General features: G+C 39.3%; 2 long non-coding RNA genes and 1 pseudogene across 4 annotated transcripts in view; 2 read left to right on the forward strand and 1 right to left on the reverse strand.

The window, feature by feature from the left end:
* Positions 1 to 24,870, reverse strand: part of LOC133228792 (uncharacterized) — a 180,617-nt gene that overhangs the window by 137,417 nt on the left and 18,330 nt on the right. For 2 of the 3 annotated variants that reach the window (XR_009730378.1, XR_009730373.1), the window contains exon 2: positions 22,003 to 22,169. This is a non-coding gene — a long non-coding RNA (uncharacterized LOC133228792). Of the gene's footprint in view, positions 1 to 22,002; positions 22,347 to 24,870 lie in introns of those variants that run through there. The other variant, XR_009730370.1, reaches the window with a different exon arrangement.
* LOC133254358 (phosphatidylinositol N-acetylglucosaminyltransferase subunit P-like) lies at positions 7,660 to 8,045 on the forward strand (annotated as a pseudogene).
* LOC133228762 (uncharacterized) lies at positions 17,291 to 24,137 on the forward strand. The gene is made up of 2 exons (XR_009730362.1): positions 17,291 to 18,866; positions 22,803 to 24,137. It is a non-coding gene; the product is annotated as an uncharacterized LOC133228762 (long non-coding RNA).

Below are 24,870 nucleotides of genomic sequence, written 5' to 3' on the forward strand. Positions count from 1 at the left end.
GCCAACCAGGCTCCCCCATCCCTGGGATTCTCCAGGCAAGAACACTGGAGTGGGTTGCCATTTCCTTCTCCAATGCATGAAAGTGAAAAGTGAAAGTGAAGTTGCTCAGTCGTGTCTGACTCTTCGAGACCCCATGGACTGCAGCCTACCAGGCTCTTCCATCCATGGGATTTCCAGGCAAGAGTACTGGAGTGGGGTGCCATTGCCTTCTCCAGAATGCCTAGGAACCTTCAAAGCTGGAAGAAAGCAAGGAAGGATTCTTCCATGGAGCCTCCAGAGGGAGCATGGCCTTACCAACACCTTGATTTTGGACTTCTGGCCTCCTGGCTAGGAAAGAACAAATCTCTGTTGTTTTAAGCCACAAAGTTTGTGGTAATTTGTTATGGCAGTCCTAGGAAACTAACACACTGCCCCTCCAATTCTAATCCACACTGCTTCCAAACACTCCCCCCTTATTTAAGTAGAGTTTTCTTCCCTCTCCCCACCTTCCAAAAAATTATTGCATCTCTCTTTGTCCTTTCCTTTTACTAAAAGGACTTCCCTGTAGCTCAAACAGTAAAGAATCTGCCTGCAATTCGGGAGACCTGGGTTTGATCCCAGGGTTGGGAAGATCCTCTGGAAAAGGGAATGGCAACCCACTCCAGTATTCTTGCCTGGAGAATCCCATGGACAGACAAGCCTGGCAGGCTACAGCTCGTGGGGTCACAAAGAGTTGGACATGACTGAGCAATTAACATTTCACTTCCACCAAAATGACTAAAGCAGTGTACACACCTATCAATTGTCACTGAGTTGTAATTGGTATCTTCTGGCATTCTGCTAGGCAAGGCTACTTGTCCCAAATACTGAGTCAGAGTACACCTGGTATAAAGAGAGTTTCACGTCAATAAAAATGCTGAGAAGATACCAAGTCTTTTTAGTAAAGTGCTTAGAGTTATAAGTAGAACAATTCTTTCCCTGTCATGTTCTTTGTTCACAAAAATTAAATAAAATAAAAAGTTTCAGTGAGAGAGTAATTTATAGAAATAGATCATGCAAAACTATAGAAATCCTTCCTCCACTGGTCAGAAATCTCTAAGCTGTCAGAAAATGCATGAACAACAGTGACTTTAATCAACTGGACCAAAAATGCCTTCCAAATAATAATTCAATAACCCAGAATTCAGGTTCAGATCAGATCAGATCAGATCAGTTCCTCAGTCATGTCCGACTCTTTTCGACCCCATGAATCGCAGCACGCCAGGCCTCTCTGTCCATCACCGACTCCCGGAGTTCACTCAGACTCATGTCCATCGAGTCAATGATGCCGTCCAGCCATCTCATCCTCTGTCATCCCGTTCTCCTCTTGCCCCCAATCCCTCTCAGCATCAGAGTCTTTTCCAATGAGTCAACTCTTCGCATGAGGTGGCCAAAGTACTGGAGTTTCAGCTTCAGCATCATTCCTTCCAAAGAAATCCCAGGGCTGATCTCCTTTAGAATGGACTGGTTGGATCTCCTTGCAGTCCAAGGGACTCTCAAGAGTCTTCTCCAACACCACAGTTCAAAAGCATCAATTCTTCGGCGCTCAGCCTTCTTCACAGTCTAACTCTCACATCCATACATGACCACAGGAAAAACCATAGCCTTGACTAGATGAACCTTTGTTGGCAAAGTAATGTCTCTGCTTTTGAATATGCTATCTAGGTTGGTTGTAACTTTCCTTCCAAGGAGTAAGCGTCTTTTAATTTCATGGCTGCAGTCACCATTTGCAGTGATTTTGGAGCCCCCAAAAATAAAGTCTGACACTGTTTCCCCATCTATTTCCCATGAAGTGATGGGACCGGATGCCATGATCTTCATTTTCTGAATGTTGAGCTTTAAGCCAACTTTTTCACTCTCCATTTTCACTTTCATCAAGAGGCTTTTGAGTTCCTCTTCACTTTCTGCCATAAGGGTGGTGTCATCTGCATATCTGAGGTTATTGATATTTCTCCTGGCAATCTTAATTCCAGCTTGTGTTTCTTCCAGTCCAGCGTTTCTCATGATGTACTCTGCATATAAGTTAAATAAGCAGGGTGACAATATACAGCCTTGACGTACTCCTTTTCCTATTTAGAACCAGTCTGTTGTTCCATGTCCAGTTCTAACTGTTGCTTCCTGACCCGCATACAGATTTCTCAAGAGGCAGGTCAGGTGGTCTGGTATTCCCATCTCTTTCAGAATTTTCCACAGTCTATTGTGATCCACACAGTCAAAGGCTTTGCATAGTCAATAAAGAAGAAATAGATGTTTTTCTGGAACTCTCTTGCTTTTTCCATGATCCAGCAGATGTTGGGAATTTGATCTCTGGTTCCTCTGCCTTTTCTAAAACCAGCTTGAACATCTGGAAGTTCACAATTCACATATTGATGAAGCCTGGCTTGGAGAATTTTGAGCATTATTTCACTAGCATGTGAGATGAGTGCAATTGTGCAGTAGTTTGAGCATTCTTTGGCATTGCCTTTCTTTGGGATTGGAATGAAAACGGACCTTTTCCAGTCCTGTGGCCACTGCTGAGTCTTCCAAATTTGCTGGCATACTGAGTGCAGCACTTTCACAGCATCATCTTTCAGGATTTGGAATAGCTCAACTGGAATTCTATCACTTCCACTAGCTTTGTTCGTAGTGATGCTTTCTAAGGCCAACTTCACTTCACATTCCAGGATGTCTGGCTCTAGGTCAGTGATCACACCATCGTGATTATCTGGGTCATGAAGATCTTTTGTACAGTTCTTCTGTGTATTCTTGCCACCTCTTCTTAATATCTTCTGCTTCTGTTAGGTCCATACCATTTCTGTCCTTTATTGAGCTCATCTTTGCATGAATGTTCCTCTGGTATCTCTGATTTTCTTGAAGAGATCTCTAGTCTTTCCCATTCTGTTGTTTTCCTCTATTTCTTTGCATTGATTGCTGAGGAAGACTTTCTTATCTCTTCTTGCTATTCTTTGGAACTCTGCATTCAGATGCTTATATCTTTCCTTTTCTCCTTTGCTTTTCACTTCTCTTCTTTTCACAGCTATTTGTAAGGCCTCCCCAGACAGCCATTTTGCTTTTTTTGCATTTCTTTTCCATGGGAATGGTCTTGATCCCTGTCTCCTGTACAATGTCATGAACCTCATTCCATAGTTCATCAGACACTCTATCTATCAGATCTAGGCCCTTAAATCTATTTCTCACTTCTACTGTATAATCATAAGGGATTTGATTTAGGTCATACCTGAATGGTCTAGTGGTTTTCCCTACTTTCTTCAATTTAAGTCTGAATTTGGCAATAAGGAGTTCATGGTCTGAGCCACAGTCAGCTCCTGGTCTTGTTTTTGCTGACTGTATAGAGCTTCTCCATCTTTGGCTGCAAAGAATATAATCAATCTGATTTCGGTGTTGACCATCTGGTGATGTCCATGTGTAGAGTCTTCTCTTGTGTTGTTGGAATTCAGGTTGCCTCATTGTAATTCCCATTTGGAATGTCACATAGAGTATATGAGAAGTGCTTCAAGAAATTAAGAAGGTCATTTGTCCTTTTCCCCCAAATACCTTACATGGCAACTTGTGCAAAATAAACACAGTACTTTTGAGTAGATCCCTCAGGGAGATTCAGGGACAGAATCTGGAAAGCAGGAAGTATACGGCTGCATCCTGCAATGGTCGTACTACATCTGGAGCCCTGAATACCCCGTGGCTCCCACAGCTTTGGGCTTCCCAGATGGTGCTAGTGGTAAAGAACCTGCCTGCCAATGCAAGAGACATAAGAAACACAGGTGTAGTCCCTGGGTTGGAAGGATCCCCTGGAGAAGGAAACGACAACCCACTCCAGTATTCTTGCCTGGAGAACTCTATGGACAGAGGAGCCTGGCAGGCTACAGGCCATAGGGCCCCAAAGACTTGGACGTGACTGAAGCAACTTAGCACATACCACACCTTTAGAGGTACGTAGATGACCTGAAAGGCACTCATGGGAGTGAGAAAGATGATGAAGAAGAGGCTTGAGAAACAGCAGGATACAGTGATGTTTAATTTGAAGAACAGAAGCTCCTTGAGAAAAAAAAAGTTAATTATCTTAATAAGAAAGATATTTATATCACAGAATCTGACATTTTTTGTGACCCAAAGAGTAAAGCTAACACCAATAAATGAAAGTTACAGGAAGACAAATTTTGAATGGTCATAAGAGAGATTCCTAAAAATTAAGCTAGTAATTGTGAATTGTCCTTGGAAATGTTCGTGCAAAGAACTGTCCCTACTTGACAATAGTAACTTACTTATCTTTAGAGTACTAGTGCACAGAATATATACTTTCATGTAACAACTAATATATACTTGATAAAGGGAAATTCAAACAGTCCCTTCTTAAACCTAGGATTCCAGGATTTTAGGATTCCAAAAGAAACATAACTGTGAGACACTATTTTCCTTTCAGTAGGTCATATTATCATAATTTTCTTTATGCTGGATGTGTACAACTCAAGAAAATAAAAAAGGACACCAAGCATGTCAGTAAGGACATCCTAGGTAATACCACAGAGTAGTAAGTATAAAGTGTGAAACACTTAACAAGCTCAAAGATTCAAATATACGTATTTACACATACATTTAAACCCTCTAAAATTCCTCTTAATCAAAGCAAAAGTGAGCTGCAACTTATCAAAGCTTTATCACATACATTAAACTAAGTACTTTTGTATTCATTCAAAAACATTTATTGAATGCTGATGATATGCCAGACATGTCTAGTACTATCAACCAATTTAGTGAGGTAGGTATTAATATCTTCACTTGAAGGCCAAAGGAGTTACGTAACTTGTCCAAGTTCAGGCCACCACTACCCTATACAGAGGATTTGCACACACAAAAAAAAGTACCTTTTCCTCAAGACACTTCACTTCCATTTGTCAGAAAATGTATCATAATATACTAATTCTATTAGAACAAGAAAACATATTACCTTCTGCCATAAAATTGTCTTAATAAATATTAAATTGATAAGTCTATGACCTGATGGCTCAGCAATAAAGAATCTGCCTGCAATGCAGGAGATGTAGGTTCAATCCCTGGGTTAGGAAGAGCCCCTGGAGAAGGAAACAGCAACCCACTACGGTATTCTTGCCTGGGAAAACCCATGGACAAACGAGCCTGGCAGGCTACAGGCCATAGGGTCACAAAGAGTCGAACACGATTTTAAGCTACTTAGCAGCATGATATAAAGTTTGCACCTTTCATGGGTTTCTTTGTGCAGTGAACAATTTACTTAATGGTCAATCCCATACGATATCTAATAAATGCAGCACCAGGGATTTTACTCCAGGGTACTACTATTAACTCCCACCCTAAATGGGAATCATCAAGAATCTCATGTGAATTACATAATCCTCTGGCTGCATATGATCGTTGCCTCCTTTCAGCATTGTTTCATACTCAAAGCACTTATAAATATGTATTTATGGACATAAACCCCTGAATACATAGAAAGCTACAAATGCTGGATGAATAAGAAGGGTTTCTCAGAAAGACCATCATTAGCATCTCCCAAACAAGAACTGTTTCTCCAAACTCTGGTTTTACCCACCAGGCAAATTGGAAAATATTAAGATGAATATAAAATATTTGTTCTCATAAATATCAAGCAAATACTCAGCTGGGACCTGAAGATCTTAATTATCACAAAAATGATTTTATTCAGATTTCACTAAGAAGGAATCTTAGTTCTTCAGATCAAAGTCAAGTCAAAGTGCTTCAGATCAATATTCTGTCAAATTCTGAAAGATTTTTCCGAAACAAGGGATTTAACAAAAAGATTTTGCTTTTTCTTAATATCCAATAAAAATAAACACGTCTTTAAAAAGAACAAGGTATGTTTATGTGGTGCTTTAATTCATCCAAATCTCCCTTGTTGGGTCTCTATCAGGTTTCAAGTTTTGTGTCAGATGCTGAGAACATGCTGATGATCAACTCCAGACCATGCACTACTCTCATTCCAGCAGGCAAAATTTCGGTAAGTGCTACAATAGAGATCTAGACAAAATGTAATAGACCCACTTGCTCTTGCCTTGATTTGTTCTCCATACACAATTTCTTGGAATTTAGGTAAATGAACCTCACAAAATTTTAAGTATGCTCTAAAATGAATGTGAAGGACAATCACTGTCATCGTATCTGGCAAACAGTAAATATATAATAGATGTGGAATGAATGAGTAAATCAACTTTCCAGATTACAAATTAGAGTTGGGCCACAAGCAAACATTCCCATCAATTATAAAATAAGTGTTCGTGAATACAAAATATTTTTAAATAACCAAAGCCTAAGGCAATTTGAATTGAGAGAAGAGACCATTTAAATATAAACCTCATACTACCCAGCCTAAAACATAAGATAAATTATTTCCTATGTCTCTTAGTCTATTTAACGATATATTTTCAACATCTCAGCAGCACATTCATTTTTATTTTCCAAGTTATATCGGCTATTTTTTTTTCCCTAAATCCCAACCATATCTGTCAATCTGGCTTTGGTAAGAGTGATTAATTATGAGGAGGTCTAATAATTTCCATTGTTTTCAGTCATCCAGACAGAGAAGATCTGGGATTAAAGGCAAAAGAGAGAGAGAGAGAGATACACGGGCAGATTCCTTGCTGTATAGAAGGGATCTATATTCACGAATTCCAACTTCAAGTGGATAATTTGAGGTTTGTATCTTCAACGGTTTAACCACTCCATCCGGTACTAACCAAACGTCCCCAAAGACATTTCACTGAATTACAAACAAAACGCTATCCACCTTACTCACTTTTTCTTCTAATTCTTTGCTTTCGGACTTCTTTTTATTTGTCTCACATTCTGTTAAAAATAACTTGAGGATGGGAACACAGTCTATGCTATCTCCTTCATCAGCACCTAGCCCGGCACCTTATGCAATGAAGCACTTACAAAATGCCTTGGGATAACATTACTCGACACGAAGCCACCGCACGTATGAAACTCCGAGGTTAGCACTTTCTAACAGGCTTTCAGGCAATGCCTGATGTGAAGAAGAATCCCGAAATACTAAATTAAAAGAGGCCTTTACGCTGTTTAAAATACAGTTCTTACCACCACCACGAGAAAATAGTTCCAAACTTTCCACGCATAGTTAATGCTCCTCCGCTCACACGCTCCAGCCGAGGACTCTGCGCCTGCGCTCTAGAGGGTGGTACCTTTGCACCTGGCTGCTGCTGCCGCTGCTGATGCTAAGTCGCTTCAGTCGTGTCCGACTCTGTGCGATCCCATAGACGGCAGCCCACCAGGCTCCCCCATCCCTGGGATTCTCCAGGCAAGAAAACTGGAACGGGTTGCCATTTCCTTCTCCAATGCATGAAAGTGAAAAGTGAAATTGAAGTTGTTCAGTCGTGTCCGACTCTTCGCCACCCCATGGACTGTACCTACCAGACTCCTCCATCCATGGGATTTTCCAGGCAAGAGTACTGGAGTGGGTTGCCATTGCCTTCTCCATTGCACCTGGCCTTATCCTCAATTTCTCTTTCCCCGCCACCTGCGGCTTCCTGATCCGCCCTTGCGCAGGGGTCTCAGGTGGCCAAGCTGTCAAGAGAAGGGCCCGAGTGGGCTCTTGAAGGGCCCAAGATTGTCCGTAGCCACAGAGGGTTAAAAATGGTGGAAAATTCACCGCTGCCATTTGCAGAAAGAGCGTTCTTTGGTTTTCTCCGTTAAGCTCCCAATTTTGGTGCACACTCTGTCTCAGATGGGCTTTTATTCCTGAATCTTGGCTAAGCGCCTTAGGCTTAATCTATTGGTCTCGAAATTATTCAGCAGTTCCATTATTTGTCTACCTCTTTGTTACCATAGTAATCCATTATATACTCTTATTTGGAATAAACATGACGAGTCAACTCCATTCATGTAATCACAGATAACATTGCTAAAAATCAACAGCAGAAGAAATGCCAAGAGGCCATCCAATATTAGAAGATATAACTATTAGTGAAGTAAACTAAATATTCCTTCTTGTAACCAAAGAACTTTACACCAAAAACTGAATTGTAGGTAGACTAACACCAAGCATTTATTATTTTTGACATAGTAATCCCTTATGATTATACAGTGGAAGTGAGAAATAGATTTAAGGGACTAGATCTGATAGAGTGCCTGACGAACTATGGACTGAGGTTCGTGACATTGTACAGGAGACAGGGATCAAAACCATCCCCATGGAAAAGAAATGCAAAAAAGCAAAATGGCTGTCTGGGGAGGGCTTACAAATAGCTGTGAAAAGAAGAGAAGTGAAAAGCAAAGGAGAAAAGATATAAGCATCTGAATGCAGAGTTCCAAAGAATAGAAAGAAGAGATAAGAAAGCCTTCCTCAGCGATCAATGCAAAGAAATAGAGGAAAACAATAGACTGGGAAAGACTAGAGATCTCTTCAAGAAAATCAGAGATACCAAGGGAACATTTCATGCAAAGATGGGCTCGATAAAGGACAGAAATGGTATGGACCTAACAGAAGCAGAAGATATTAAGAAGAGGTGGCAAGAATACACAGAACTGTACAAAAAAGATCTTCTTGACCCAGATAATCATGATGGTGTGATCACTGACCTAGAGCCAGACATTCTGGAATGTGAAGTGAAGTGGGCCTTAGAAAGCATCACTGCAAACAAAGTTAGTGGAGGTGATGGAATTCCAGTTGAGCTATTCCAAATCCTGAAAGATGATGCTGTGAAAGTGCTGCACTCAATATGCCAGCAAATTTGGAAAACTCAGCAGTGGCCACAGGACTGGAAAAGGTCCGTTTTCATTCCAATCCCAAAGAAAGGCAATGCCAAAGAATGCTCAAACTACTGCACAATTGCACTCATCTCACATGCTAGTAAAGTAATGCTCAAAATTCTCCAAGCCAGGCTTCAGCAATACGTGAACTGTGAACTTCATGATGTTCAAGCTGGTTTCAGAAAAGGCAGAGGAACCAGAGATCAAATTCCCAACATCCGCTGGATCATCGAAAAAGCAAGAGAGTTCCAGAAAAACATCTATATCTTCTTTATTGACTATGCAAAGCCTTTGACTGTGTGGATCACAATAAACTGTGGAAAATTCTGAAAGAGATGGGAATACCAGACCACCTGACCTGCCTCTTGAGAAATCTGTGTGCAGGCGAGGAAGCAACAGTTAGAATTGGACATGGAACAACAGACTGGTTCCAAATAGGAAAAGGAGTACATGAAGTCTGTATATTGTCACCCTGCTTATTTAACTTATATGCAGAGTACGTCATGAGAAACACTGGACTGGAAGAAACACAAGCTGGAATTAAGATTGCCAGGAGAAATATCAATAACCTCAGATATGCAGATGACACCACCCTTATGGCAGAAAGTGAAGAGGAACTCAAAAGCCTCTTGATGAAAGTGAAAATGGAGAGTGAAAAAGTTGGCTTAAAGCTCAACATTCAGAAAATGAAGATCATGGCATCCAGTCCCATCACTTCATGGGAAATAGATGGGGAAACAGTGGAAACAGTGTCAGACTTTATTTTTGGGGGCTCCAAAATCACTGCAGATGGTGACTGCAGCCATGAAATTAAAAGACGCTTACTCCTTGGAAGGAAAGTTATGACCAACCTAGATAGCATTTTCAAAAGCAGAGACATTACTTTGCCAACAAAGGTCTGTCTAGTTAAGGCTATGGTTTTTCCAGTGATCAAATATGGATGTAAGAGTTGGACTGTGAAGAAAGTTGAGCACCGAAGAATTGATGCTTTTGAACTATGGTGTTGGAGAAGACTCTTGAGAGCCCCTTGGACTGCAAGGAGATCCAACCAGTCCATTCTGAAGGAGATCAGCCCTGGGATTTCTTTGGAAGGAATGATGCTAAAGCTGAAACTCCAGTACTTTGGCCACCTCATGCGAAGAGTTGACTCATTGGAAAAGACTCTGATGCTGGGAGGGACTGGGGGCAGGAGGAGAAGGGGATGACAGAGGATGAGATGGCTGGATTGCATCACTGACTTGATGGATGTGAGTCTGAGTGAACTCTGGGAGTTGGTGATGGACAGGGAGGCCTGGCATGTTGCGGTTCATGGGGTTGCAAAGAGTCGGACACGACTGAGCGACTGAACTGAACTGAACTGAATAATAGTGATCATAATTTTGACTATCTCTCGTATTAACAGCTAATATTAAAATATAAAAGGGCTTCCCAGGTGACTCAGTGGTAAAGAAGCCACCTATTAGTGCAGGTGACCCAGGAGACTTGGGTTCCATCCCTAAGTTGGGAAGATCCCCTGGAGGAGGAACTAGCAACCTGCTTCACTCTTCTTGCCTGGGAAATCCCATGGATGGAGGAGCCTGGCAGGCTACAGTCCATGGGGTTGCAAAGAGTTGGAAATGACTAAGCTACTCAATGCATACACACACACACACACACACACACACACAGAGTGAAATGTAAAAAGAAAACAATGTTAAGTTGAATTTTTCTTAGATTGAGCATGTGTGTGCCAAGTCACGTCTGACTCTTTGTGATGCTATGGACTGTAGCCCGCCAGGTTCCTCTGTCCATGGCGTCCTCAGGCAAGAGTTCTGGAGTTGATTGCCATGCCCTCCTCCATGGGTCAGGGGATTATCCTGACCCAGGGATGGAACCCGCAACTCTTATGTCTCCTGCATTGGCATGTGGGTTCTTTACCACAAGCGCCACACTTAGATTAAGTTAGAAGCCCCTCTCTTAGACTAAGTTCCATTAATAATGTGAAAGTGAAAGTATTAGTCATTGAGTTCTGTCCAACTCTTTGCGATTCCATAGACTACAGCCCACCAAACTTCTCTGTCCGTGGGTATTTCCAGGCAAGAATACTGGAGTGGATTGCCATTTCCTTCTCCAGGGGATCTTCCTGACCCAGGGATCAAATCCATGTTTCCTGCATTGCAGGCAGAGTCTTCACCATCTCAGCCACCAGCAAAGCCCTTATTAATACTGCAAATGTTCTCAAATAGCAGACATTAATAGAATAAACTAATGTTACATTACTCTATATAGATATCTTTATATCAGTAGTTACAGAAACTATATATGCAAAACTAAATATACAGTACATGTGTATTAGTTGCTCAGTCATGTCCGACTCTTGGCAACCCCATGGACTGTAGCCCGCCAGGCTCCTCTGACTATGGAATTCTCCAGGCAAGAATACTGGAGTGGGTTGCCCCCTTCTCCAGGGTATCTTCCCGATGCAGGAATTGAACCTGCGTCCTCCACATTGTAGGCAGATTCTTTACCATTTGAGCTACCCGGGAAGCCTCATATACTCTATAGTATAACAGTATATTTGCAGAGAAGATCCATTTCTCAGTAATCCAAAGAAATTCAGAAACCATTTATGCTTACAGTTTTCTTAGATACTGGCATTCAATACAATTTAAGTAGAACAATTTAATAACAGCAGATAATTTGGGTTATGCCATTAAGGTGGCAAAAAGCATGTTTCAATATACTATGAATTTTTTACAATGAAACACTGATAAATTAATTCTTGACCAAAAACAAAATGTTTCAGCTTCCTTTTGAAACACAAGCATCATCATTCATTGCTCTCTACCTATCTTTGTGTTTCTACCAGGTAGGCTGCATATACCCAGATCTGATAAGAACTTCACAGACAGAAATATTGAAAATTCATATGCAATTTATGAAAATCATTAAAAAGAGATTCAAGTACTGACATGGTGGAATTTTAATGTCTTAGTTTTTCTCATTTAAAAAGTTTCTAAATATACTTTAGCATTTGAATAGAAACAAATATTTCTAATACTTCCTTCCAGGTTTATATAAATTCCTCCTAATTTCACTCTTCTCCTCTGTAGAAATCAAATGTGTATCTAGTTTACATAGGCACAGCATAGTACAAAGGCTCCTAGTAAGTAAGTGCTCATATTTCATTTAGCGGATATTTACTACAAATGTGTGCAAACTTATATAAAGCACTTGTATAAAGTACTAGAGTACTAGGGATCGTGTAAAGATACATAAAAAGGATAGTCAGCTTTCCTGATTTGTAATTTTAAAAAATAAAATGAATACAAATAAAATAAAATAGTAAAGAGAAGAAATGAAATAAAATGATAAAATGAAAAAGGATGGGGAGATTATTTTTCTACCTCTTGGGCTCCTTCTTATATGATTATCATATTGTTGTTCTACATTTTGCTAAATTACTATAAAAAGCTTAAATGCAGAGTCTATCATATTTTTCACCCTATCTTTAACATCTGCCCTAATGAAGAAGAGGCTTTCCTGGTGGCTCAGGCAGTAAAGAATTCACCTGCAATGCAGAAGACCTGGGTTCAATCCCCAGGTTGGAAGATCCCCTGGAGGAGGGCATAGCAACCCACTCCAGTATTCTTGCCTGAAGAATCCCTGTGGACAGAGGAGCCTGGCAGGCTACAGCCCATGGGGTCACAGAGTTGGACACAACTGAGCGACTAAGCACAGCACATAATGAAGAATATAAATTTAAGAGAGTAAATAAACACTAAAATGTCACATAAGAGAGAGAAACAAAATACTATAAGCACTAAAATCAACACTGTGAATGCAACTACCTCAAGTATTAAGGAAACAGCTTATTGTTACCTGAAATAAATGATTTAAATGTTTTCTCAAAATCCACCATTTGTGATTTGAGGTAGGGACTTCAGAAGTTAGAAACAGCATTCTCAGCAATATCTAGAGCCAACGCTAAATCTTTGAGGAGTAGTTCAGGCTGGATTTCTAGGTTTATCCTAACAGGATGTAATTTTGTATATAAATATGCATGTGATTTTCTAAATATTAAAAGATTCTTCTCTAGTCATGTTCCTCATGGAGAAAGAGTCTGAGCAAAAATCAAATGCTGAAACAAGGCCCTTACTTTTTAAATTGCTTCTACTGAATGTGAGGGGATCCTGGCAGCACCTTATTACCTAATCCCATGGAAGAGCTGGAATACAGATTATTCTAGCAGCCCACAGTTGCTACAGTTCTGAAACAAATAACATGATCTCCCATGCTCAAACACACACATCTGCACATGGACCGACTTCCATCCAGGAGATAGACCTGACCCCTTTAGAAATGACAGAGTAAATCAGGAAATCAGCTCCAAGGATTCTGTCCTTCTGCTCTGCTTCAGGGATCCAAATTCATACCCTAATGGTTTTAAGTTTCCATGACCAAACCCAAGAACAAGGGGCAGAAGACCTGAAGGCTCACAAATAGCCCATCCATGCTCTTCTGTGGAGACAAAACAGTTTTATCCAACATCCTTGGAAAAATGTGAATGATCTGTTCAGGACTGAACTGCTTCACCCCTGTTGTATGTAAATTATTCATGACCCTCTCCTTTGGCACATTTTGCACTCCATTTTCTCTGCTCACTTCATCAGCTTTTTTCCAAGCTATCTCAATTGCCTTGTGCTCTGCTCTCTTCAGAAACTTAAAGAGGAAACTGCATGATTCATTCAATTAACTGAATCATACATTTCTTTTCGATATATTGGGAAGTAGGGAAGGTGCTTTGGGATTTCTTTAATAGCTTTTTAGAAAACAACTCCTTAAATTATTCTATTTGAAATGTTTGAAATGGTTTGTCTAACTTTCTCTGATAGCATGATATTGCACTAAAACCCTGGAGTGTTAGGAAAACCTATTTCTGTTGTCAGTACTTCACTGTGAACAGCAGGGGGCAATAGCATATCAAAAATTGTGAAACTGTCTCAGGCTCTGAGAAACACTGTTGAATTGCTGCACTGGGTCTGTGTTTCCCAGCCCGATGATCTCAGCTCTTAGATGAAGTCTTTTGTTTTGTGTCCTATTTTACAATGCACTGTTCAGTTTTCTGTGAGTTGTGACTTATTCAGACAGCATTTCACTGCCAGTTTAGCTTAAGAAAAAAAAGGTGAGAAAAAAAAAAGAGGAAGAAGAAAATTAAAATGCAGCTAAATGAAATACAAAAAGACAAGTAATCCTGCCTGTATTTAAAGTTTGTCCCTTCTCTGTTCCCATCCATTGCAATCTTGAAAATAGTTTTTCTGGATTACAGACTTAATATACCCTTAAGCCTTCCCACATAGATGCACGCATTTCATTTTACCTTCTCTGTCATACAGTTAACAGATATCTGTATAAAAAGGAAAAACTGTTTTAAGCTGAATACTTTTTAAAATAATTCAAAAAAACTTCTATGTTGTGTGTTAGCCTTTGGTCAAGCATCTCTGATTAGAATTTTTATATTTTTCTGCCTTTTAAACATTTATTAGTCAAGATACATTTCACTGTTATGTTTCAACAAAGTTATTCCCCTGTGAATTCACACCTTCAGCTAAATGGCAAAAAAGCTGAAGTTGTGAAGCTACAGCTGATGAATTTGGGGGTAGAATATAATGTAGAAACTAAAACATCAAAGATTTGAGAATATATTCAAGGATCATTTCCACTGCATTGGAAGGTGTTTCATAATCCAACCTTCAAAATCAGCAGAAATTAAACTATTTCACGCATAATTTGAGTTCTGCCTTAAAACATAAAACCGCTAAGACTGGCTTCTCCCACTTAGGCTGAAATTCCCAGAGTTATTAATTTATTACTGTGGGATGGCAGAAGTAATATTATTTCAACATCTGGCAACAAAATTACTGTTTAAGGGATATTCCTTCCCTCCTTGAGACTGAGGGCCCTATCTGATACTCTGATACTCTTCTGGCCTGTCTCCTAGTATTCAGCTGCACACAGCACTCCAGTCACACCAGCCTCATTGCTGGTCTTTGAAAACACACCCAGTAACCATGTGTCTCTAGGCCTTGCTGTTCTCTCGGTCAGGATAAATCTTACTCCACTTATCTAAATGACTCATTCCTTCACCTACTTCAAGAGTATGTCCAGGGACTTCCCTGGTGGTCCAGTGGCTAACACTCTGTGCTCCCAATGTAGAGGCCCTGGGTTCAATCCCTGACCAGGGAACTAGATCTCATATGCCTCAACTAAGAGTCTGCATGCCACAACTGAGACCCAGAGTAGCATGCCACAACTGAGACCCAGAGTAGCCAAATAAATAATTTTTTTTTTAAGAGTGTGTCCAAAAGTCAGTTTCTCCATGAGGCTTTCCTTGACCACCTACTTAAAATAGAAAATTTCCCCCAGCATTTCCTATACTCCTTGTCCTCCTTTATCTTCCTCATTAGTACTTATCACCAAATATGTCACATATTACATGTAAATATAATAAAGATGAGTTATCTGAGACCAAACATAACAACTAATAGGGACTTAACCCCTCCATAAACAAGGACAAACAAAGCGGCTGATTGTAAAGCAAAATCCAACTTTTTGCTGCACATAAAAGACAAACACATACCGAAAACAAAATAATTCATAAATGTTAATAATGAAAGGAGGCAAAACGGTATACCAAGAAAATACAAAGAAAGAACTAATACTTTGAAATCCAATTAAACAGAATTTAGACCGAAGCCTATTACCAGGTCAAAGAGCACTTTACAACTTTAAAGGCTACAATCACAGTGAAAATAAAATATTTATGAAAGATATGCAGCAAATAACACAGTAGCTTCTTTCACTTAGCAGAAACTACAAGAGAGTCAAAGAGACTAGAAATACTTAATAATAGCAGACTTTAGTATACTTCTTTTGGTCCGAGACCAAAAATGGTACCAAAAACACTTATAATAGTTGAGTCTATAGTTACATACAGAGACATCTATACCTCAATAAATTACAGAAAGAAAAATACAAATAATATTCTCCATCAATGACATGATAAAAGTATGAATCCATAACAAGCAAAGCACAAGAAAATCTTCCCACCTTGAAATTTTAAGCTTTCTATTAAACTTAGCTTGGCTCAAGGAAAAACAACAACTGATAATGAAATTTTTTAGAAAAAAAATAATGAAAACATGATATCAGGGTTTACAAGATATTGCTAAAAAGTGTCCAGAAAAAGATCCATGAATTTAAAAATTTATATCAATAAAAATGAGAGAAGATGAGTTGGATATTATACTCAAAAAGTTATAAATATTTAAGGCTTGCTTTTTTTTTACATTTTGGACTTAATTTTCTTTTTAATTAAGCAATCTATACTTGAAAACAACCTGGAGCAAATCTAGCTGTATCAAACTGCATTTAGCACTTTTATAATTCATTATCACATTGGTACTGTTATTTTGAAACTACTATATATGTTAAGGGAAAAAGTAAATATGCAATTATTTAACATTCGGAATCATGCTTTTCAGCAGAAAAGAGATGCAACATGAAATCAAATAAGTAGAAAATTATGTAATCTTTCATTAAAATTGGAACATCACAAATTTATGATTTATTTTTCTTTGAAAAACCACGTAATTCCTACATTTTGTATTTATAACTCTGAGAAGTAACAATAAGCCTTTCAGTCATGAAGATCCTATATGCACAGAGTGTGGTCACCAAATACCATTTTCAGTGAATGCAATGAAGACTCTTTTGAGAAATGTCTCGTTCTAGGTGTGGAACAGTAAATGAGACTGTTCCAATATGAGACTGGGACTCAGGGTCTTCATATATTTAAGCAATAAGCAATTATAGAGGAAAATAGAGGAGATGACTCTATTTACATTACCAATAAACCGAAAAATTATCCTAGGAGTAAATGTCATAAGAACTGTGCAAAATCTATATGAGAAAAACTTTGAAGCTTTTCTGAAAGATAGAAAACTGTGACTCGAATAAAAGGAAAAATAAACCTTGCTCCTCAATTGAATAATAAAAAATTATAAATTAATGCCACTTTTCAAAGTATGTTTCAAAGTATGTTTAGGTTAATGAGGCAGTACAGAGGAAGGCAATCCTGTGAACTCCTAGTTCCTGTAGTGTACATGGAAGAAATAAATAAGCAACATTATTTCCCCCAAAACCGGGAAATCAAAATAAGAAAACAGCAATAAGCTATTTTGTCAATAACTAGCTCTACCAGATATTGAAATATACAGTTTCTATAGTTTGAAGAGTATATTATTAGCACTTGAGTAGACAATCAGATCAATGGAAAAAATAGAAAATATAAATGTAGAGCCAAGAATGATGTGAAAATTTATGTATGTGATAAAAGTGATATCTCAAATCACTGGGAGATAAGTGGACTTTTGAAAATTAAACGCTGTTAGAACAGCTAAGTAGGTCTTTGAACTAGGAAAAAAGTGGATATAACATTACCCAAGTGGAGTTTCAGCCAATAAAAGCCAAAAAATTTAACATGAATCTTACAGTGAAGACCAATTTGATTATCCAAATAGACATTCTGGAAAAGCACTGGTCTGAACTTGCCAAAAAAGCCAATGCCAGAAAAAAACAATAAACAAAAAAGGCTGAGGAAGTAGTCTAAATTGAAGGAAGCTAGAGACTTGGTAACTAAAATCAATACGTGATCCTTGTTAAATCATGAATTTTTATTTTACAAACAAGTACAGGGGAAGCAAGGATTGAAGGTGGGGGGGACAATCAAGGAAATTCTAATATGGATTATATATTAAATTACAGAAATGTACCAATGTTTAGTGCATTCCGACTCCCTATGTTGGAAAGATCTAGTGATATATATCCTAATGACATACCACTGTGATACTATTGGACAGTAGTCCTCAATCGGGGCGATTTTGCCCTCCCCTCCCCTGTCACACAATGTCTGAAAACATTTTTGATGGTCACAAGTTGGGGAGGGCAGGGGAGGGGAGGGTTGCTACTGGTGTCTAGCAGCCTCTAAAGCCAGGAGTGCTACTAAACATTGCTCAATGCACAAGACGGCGGCCCCACTCCCCTCACAACAAAGAAACATCATGCTAAAAATCAACAGCGCCACAGTTGACAAACCCTGATGTAGGAGAATCCCTTATTCTTAAGGGATAGTACTGAGATATTGGGCTTCCCTGGTGGCTCAGCCGGGAAAGAATCTGGTTGCAATGCAGGAAACCTAGGTTTGATCCTTGGGTCCATAAGATCCTCTGGAGAAGGGAAGGGCTACCCACTCAAGTATTCTTGCCGGGAGAATTCCATGGACAGAGGAGCCTGGCGGGCTACAGTCTACTGGCTTGCAAACAATTTGTCACGTCTGAGCGACTACGCAACTAAGACACACACACACACCCGAGATATTAGGCTGAATTAAATGAAACTGTCTTCTGTTCAGTTCAAATATCCGTAATATTGAAGGGTGAAGGGATATAGTATTCACAACTGTCAAACTATGCAGCAAAAAAACACCGTACACATCGTTCCGCCTTGCTTCCTCCCCCATGGGCTACCGAAGCAGGGTCGCACTCCTCCAGGGCGTGTTGACCCTCCGAGCCTGCGCGATGGGAGGATCCTGCGAGCAGCCACTGCGCAGGCGCCGGGTGGCAGCCGCACCCACGCGGCGCTTGTCCAAAAGTTACAGATGTGCACCGGGACCTCGCAGTCCGCGCGGCTGCCTACTGCAGAGGAGAGAAGAGAGAACGCCGCAGGGCGCGCCGTTGGCTTCTGCGTGAGTGACAACGCTGCTTTCCCAGTTCGACCCCGTCTCCTCTGCGCTCCGCGGAGGGCTGCAGTGAGCATCGTTTATCCTTTGGAGCATTTATCCTTCGCCAGGAAGAGCCAGTTGTGTTTGGTCCCTCGTGCCTGGCCATTCCCAGGCTGGATTCTTCGGAGGTGGGCTTTTACACTCTCCTTAGTGGATTCTGACTTCCTGTGTCTGACGAGCCTGGGCAGTACTACATCTCCTGACCAGGGACCGAAAGTGCCCTGGTAGGCTCATTCCACACCCAGCTTCTCGTCAGGAAGAGCTTACCCAGGTAACATTTTTAAATACCTTAAAGTTTTCAGCCTAGAGTTTCCTAAGGAGTCGGCAGACTTTTTCTGTAAAAAAGCCAGAGAGCAGACGTTTTAGGATTTGCAGGCCAGGAACAGTCGTTTTTGTCGCTTTTCTTTTCTTTTCTTTTAACAGTCTCATAAAAATGTAAATAAATAAAACGCTCTTAGCTTCGGACTTCACAGAAGCATGAGGATTACAGTGTTTAGACTACAGTCTTTCAATTTACCCAGCACGGAGGCTAGAGCTTTAGCCCCCAGTTCAACCACGGTTTTGCAATAGGCTCAGAGGACTACGACCCACCCCCGAGTGTACTGGGCCCCGCCTACCGAGGCTGAGCTTGCCATCTTTGGGGTCCCTACACCTGCACTTCTGCTTTTCCTTCATGAGTGTGGCCAGTGGTGAGTTCCTGGCAATCAGCAGAGCTGCTAGGAAATCCCCAGATCCACAGCCACACCATCCTTCACTCTAAAAGGGCAGTCTCTTCCTATCTAGGAGCAAAAACCAGTCCTTACACTGAGACTAGGTGAGGATAAACAATACAAGAAGATCTCACAATGCAGTATCAACTGTATTTGTCATTGTATAGAATTTTTTCTATTGATAAATGTAATACATTTATGCCCACTATGGTAATTTGGGAAATGCTGAAAAGTAGATAGAAGAAAATAAAAATTTAGCATACTCCCAAGCCACAAAAATGAACTATCAAAATTTGTTTAGTTGGTCTTTTAAGTGTATATGAATAGGATAACTTATTGAACTGGATTTCTAAAAAATGTTTCTTAATCAACTTTTGTTGAAGTGCAAAATCCAGCAAAGTGGTCAAATTGTAAATGAACAGTTCAATAAACTTTCGAAGGCTAACACAAACACATCCTTACATCCACCACCCAGATCAAGAGATAGGGCATACCTAGCTCCTCCAGCCCCATATTCAGTCAAGGGCAGCTTCTTCCCAAGTATAACCATTGTCTTATCCTCAAATTCATAGATTAGTTTAATTTCTTTAAATTCATGTGAACTAAATTAATCAGTAAATTTTCTTTAATTTCATGTGAAATGAATTAATCAGTAAATATCCTCCTCTTGTAATATTTCTTTCTCTCCATATTACATTTGAGACTCATTCAATGTTGCATGTAACGTCTATGAATTTTGTCTTATGCTGTACAGCATTTAATTGTGTGAATATACTGCAATTTATCGTTTATACTATTGTTTCTTAAATTTAAGCTATATTGAGATATAGTTCCCATACCCTGCAATTTTCATCCATTTAAAACGTACAATTTAATATTTTTGTAGTATATTTACAGATAAGTGCAACCACTGGCAGGCACAGTCAATTTCAGAACATTTCATCACCTCAGAACAGCTCCATACTCTTTAGCTATCATTCCCCTACCCTACATCCTCTCCAGCCCGAAGCAACTACTTTTTGCCTCTATAGATATGCCTATTCTAGACAGTTCATAAAACTGGTCCCTTATACTGATACTAAATATTGTGATTGGTTCCTTATACTGATAGTGAAGATTCATGTTATTTCCAGGTTTGGAGCTAGAAATACAAATAATACTTCTGTGAACATCATTATACTTAATCAGCATATTATATGTATCTAAAGCTATATATGTATCGAATAGATACATATTTCTATGGGATATATATCTAAAAGTAGAATAGCTCCAACATAGGGTATATACATGGTTAGCTATAGTTGATGGTGCCAAACAATTTTCAAATTTACACTCCCACCAGCAGCAGATGAGACTTTTCACTGCTCCACACCCTCACCAACATTTGGTGATTGTGTGGTTTCAATTTACACTCCTCGGATGACTAATGGGAAAAGAGTGTCTTTGCATGTAATTATTAGTCATCTGAAGATCCTCTTTAGTAAAATGCCTTAAAGGTCTTCATTTCATTTTTGGAGGGGTTGTCTTTTTCTGTTTGATTTATATATTCTAGATGTGAGTCCATTTTCATTTATGAGTACTGCAATCAACAGATACTTTTTCTTATCTGACTTGCGTTTTAACCATCTCGTTAAATTTTAATGACTGTAAATTTTAAACTTTTACTGAAGTCAGTCTTCTTCTATGGTTAGTACCTTTGCTATCCTAAGAAACCATCGCCTACAAGAACCTTCTACTATTTTACCATATAAAAACATGTTTTTCTTTGCATCTTTAAATCCACTAACCACGAATCGATTTTGGAGTATGGCGGGCAGTAAGTGTTAATGTTTTTTTTTTTTCATGTAGCTGTCCAGCTGATCCAGATGCTTTTCTTGAGACTTCTTTTCTCATTGCCCTGCAGTGTTACCTTTGTCATGAATCAATAGAAACATAAATCAGTACAGATATTGGAATTAATAGCCAAGGTCTTTAACCATGACAAATATATTAAGGAATCTTACAAAAATAAGATGTAATATATGAAGAAGTAGACAATTTCAAGAGAGAAACAGATCTTTTTTTGTGAGATGGAAGTCCTACAACTGAAAAATACAATATCTTGGACACAGTCATGAAAGCATCATTAAACTTGAAGTCAGGTTGCTAGAAATCACCCAAATATAAGTGCACTGAGACAAAAATATTGTAAATAAACAAAGCAGCAGTGACTGATAAGAATAGTATCAAGTGGCCTAAAATATATGAAATTTAACTCCTAAAAAAGCAAAAGGAGAGAACCTGGGACAGAATTATATTTGAAAAATATTGGCAGAAGCTTCCCAAAATTGATCAACTCTATATTACCCAGGATATTTGCTTGTTTCCAAGGAAGAGAGTGGATCCCAATACCCTCGCTTGCCAAGAATGGAATTTGGAAATGAGCATAAATAAACTTCTACATCTACATGAATGAGCAGTAGAACATTTTAAAGGCACACAAAATTGGGGAAAATACCTTGTTTGGTGGAACTGTCCCACACATTACTATACTTCTAACATAAATTTTGCTTACCCACTAAAGCCCAGAGTACCACCCAATCATAGTAATACCAAAATGTCCTCCCAGGTTTTCAGAATATCCCCCAGTGCATCGTATGGCCCTACATCCATCGAGAGCCCCTCTCTCATGCGATCTGCCACTGCCATCTTTCCCACCTCATCTTCTAATCTTCACCTCTCTCAAACCACTCTGGCATCTTTCCATCTGAGGGCTTTGGGGATGCCTTTTCTTGCTTCCTGAATGGTCCCCTCCCAAACATCCATATGACTGACTCTTTTCTCCTCCTCAGGTCTTTGTTCAAACATCATTTTCTCAGTAAGACCTAGAAATTAAAACAAAACAGAAAACTTGCATGTTCATTCCCGCATCCCCAGTTTATTTTTATCTGTAGCCTTTATTTGAAGTGCTGTATATTTTAATTATTTAATTTCCTTACTGTCTTACCTTCCCCACTCATAAAATATAAGTTTCAGTGAGGAGGGAGAGGAATTTACCAATTTTGTTCTCTGTAGTGTCTTCAGTACCTTAAATGAGTAAAAAATTTTAACGATAACATTCTTCTCAGAGATGGCATGTGGGCAACCTTAGTGTATTCCTAATAACCCCTAAATCTTTCAAGATATTCTTTCAGTGTTTCATGAATAAGAAAGTTCTGACAGTACTCCAGTAATTTTTACATTTTTAAAGTATGTTTGAGTGTCTTAGAAAAAAGGATTACAGTGCTAACAGCTCCAGCTTTTTACCAAAGAGAATAAGAAATGTGATATGGTTGTTTCCAAAGCAACAAAAAGCTTTACCTCATTAAGTAGACTGAGGGCTTCTCCTTATTAGATTGAAAAATCCAATCAAATAGCTGAGGGCTGCCTCACAAAGAAAAAATACTTAGAGCTGTCATCACAAAGAAATTTGCCTATTCAATTATAAGCTAATTTGTACCAACTTTTTTTTTCTTCAGGCATCAGGATCAATGATGAACTTTCAAAAAGGAAAAAGATGGAAAATCATCGAAATTATCATAATCTGTGCTCCCAACTAAATAAGTGTTTCTTTGTAGCATGTGTAGAGTCAAGGGAAATTATATTCCTGTGTTATTTAGTCTACCAACAACCTATCTGCATACTGTCTTCATCTAGACTACTCTTGAAAGCAGAGCCTGAGACAAAGGTAGAGACATATTCTATTTGGAAATGTGGTCCCAGGGAACAAGGATGAGACAGGGGAGAAAACAGGTGGAAAAGGAAAGAATGTCCAGGCAAAAAAGGTAGTGTTAGTACCCACGAGTGTTCTTGGCTACTTAGTGCAGAACCCTCCCAGTACCCTAATTAAACTGTGTCTCAGAATTGTCTGCCTGAGGGATGAAAAGAAGAAGCATTTATCTGTCAGCTGATCTCACCTGTGTGCTGAGGGCTGCTCCCATGGGGCAGCAACACCCCCATGTGGAGAGCCTCACTGGGCTACAGCATCACACGTGCTGCAGCAGAGACACTTCAGGACAAGAAGCTAGATTCTTGATGCACGCCTGAGATGAGGCACTGTCAGCACAGAGCAGGGTGAAACCTGCCCAGAGCTGTTCACCAAAGCCACAGCTGGAATTGGAGGTGGAAGACATGGGAGGCAGTGCACAGGAGGCATTTCTGAAGCCTAGAGAATGTGCCGTTAGCCTTGTCTAAATCTATATTCTCTCTCCTTTTTATCATCACAATTTCATTGTCCAGAACAGAGCTTGGCAGAGGGCTAAATAGGAAGGCTAAATGTATTTCCTAGAAGCTGTATGTTAATAACAGTTTTAACCTTGAGTAATGCTCATAAGAAATAGAAAGTGACATTAGAACTTGAAAAAACTTAAGTTACTCTATTGGATAGCAGGATTAGATATCCTCTAAATTCATGTAATCTGAGAAGTAATCATAAATTGGAGAAATAAAATCAACCATTTCTTATATTTCTATGAGCTTTGTAAATGTCATTAGTTTTTCCAAAGATATTGTCTTCTATTGTTACATAGCACTAGCGATATAGAAATTACAACCAATGAAGGGAACACTGGTAGGAACACAGGAATGAAAAATGTTGGAATAATTTCCATCACATAAAGGGTTGGTATTAATATAGGTTGGAATCGGGGCAGGGGATGGGGGATAACTGCACATTTTGATTTGGGGTTCCTCTTTGAAGTTCCATTTTACCAGAAATAATTTTCTTTCTGCCTACATCCATGTGATAGCATAATCATCCTCTTATCTGGTCTGGAATCACCATCAATAGGAATAAACTTCTGAGTTACTTAGAATGGCTTGAGTCCTACTGTTTGCTGATTGTTAGCACAGTGCACACATGTTAGACATGAAACGTTACATCCACACATTTCAGAATGCATGCTCTTTTAAGGTATGAAAGTGTTAGTTGCTCAGTCTCATCTGACTCTTTGCGACCCCATGGACTGGAGCCTGCCAGGCTACTCTGTCTTTGGGATTCTCCAGGCAAGAATACTGGAGTGGGTTGCCATTTCCTCCTCCAGGGTATCTTCCCAACCCAGAGATTGAGCTCAGGTCTCCCATGTTGCAGGCAGACGCTTTACCATCTGAGCCACCAGGGAAGGTATACCCAGGACACTTACCAAAACTAACCATATGACTGGTCACAAATCATCTGAACAAATCTCAAAAGACTGACATCCTATAAGAGTATGAAATCAGAAATCAATTATATAAAGGTTAAAAAAATGTCCCAAATGATAGTAATGTAAGGAACATACCACTAATGATCACTGAGTCAAACTATAAATCAGAGTGGTATTTAGAAAATATTTTGAAATGAATTCTAATGAAAATACAACATATCAAAACTTGGTGGGATGCTGTGAAAGCATATGCTTATTGGAAATTTAGATCTCTAAATATCTAAGTATCTTAGAAACTTTACAAAATGGTTAGCTGTCAAAGTTTCAAGAAGCTAAAAAAATTGTGTGAAGCAGCTTTTTAGACACTGGACAACCGGAAGCAAAGGACTGGGCACTGAGCAGG

The sequence above is a fragment of the Bos javanicus genome, chromosome 1 (assembly GCF_032452875.1).
Source record: "Bos javanicus breed banteng chromosome 1, ARS-OSU_banteng_1.0, whole genome shotgun sequence".
Taxonomy (NCBI): domain Eukaryota; kingdom Metazoa; phylum Chordata; class Mammalia; order Artiodactyla; family Bovidae; genus Bos; species Bos javanicus.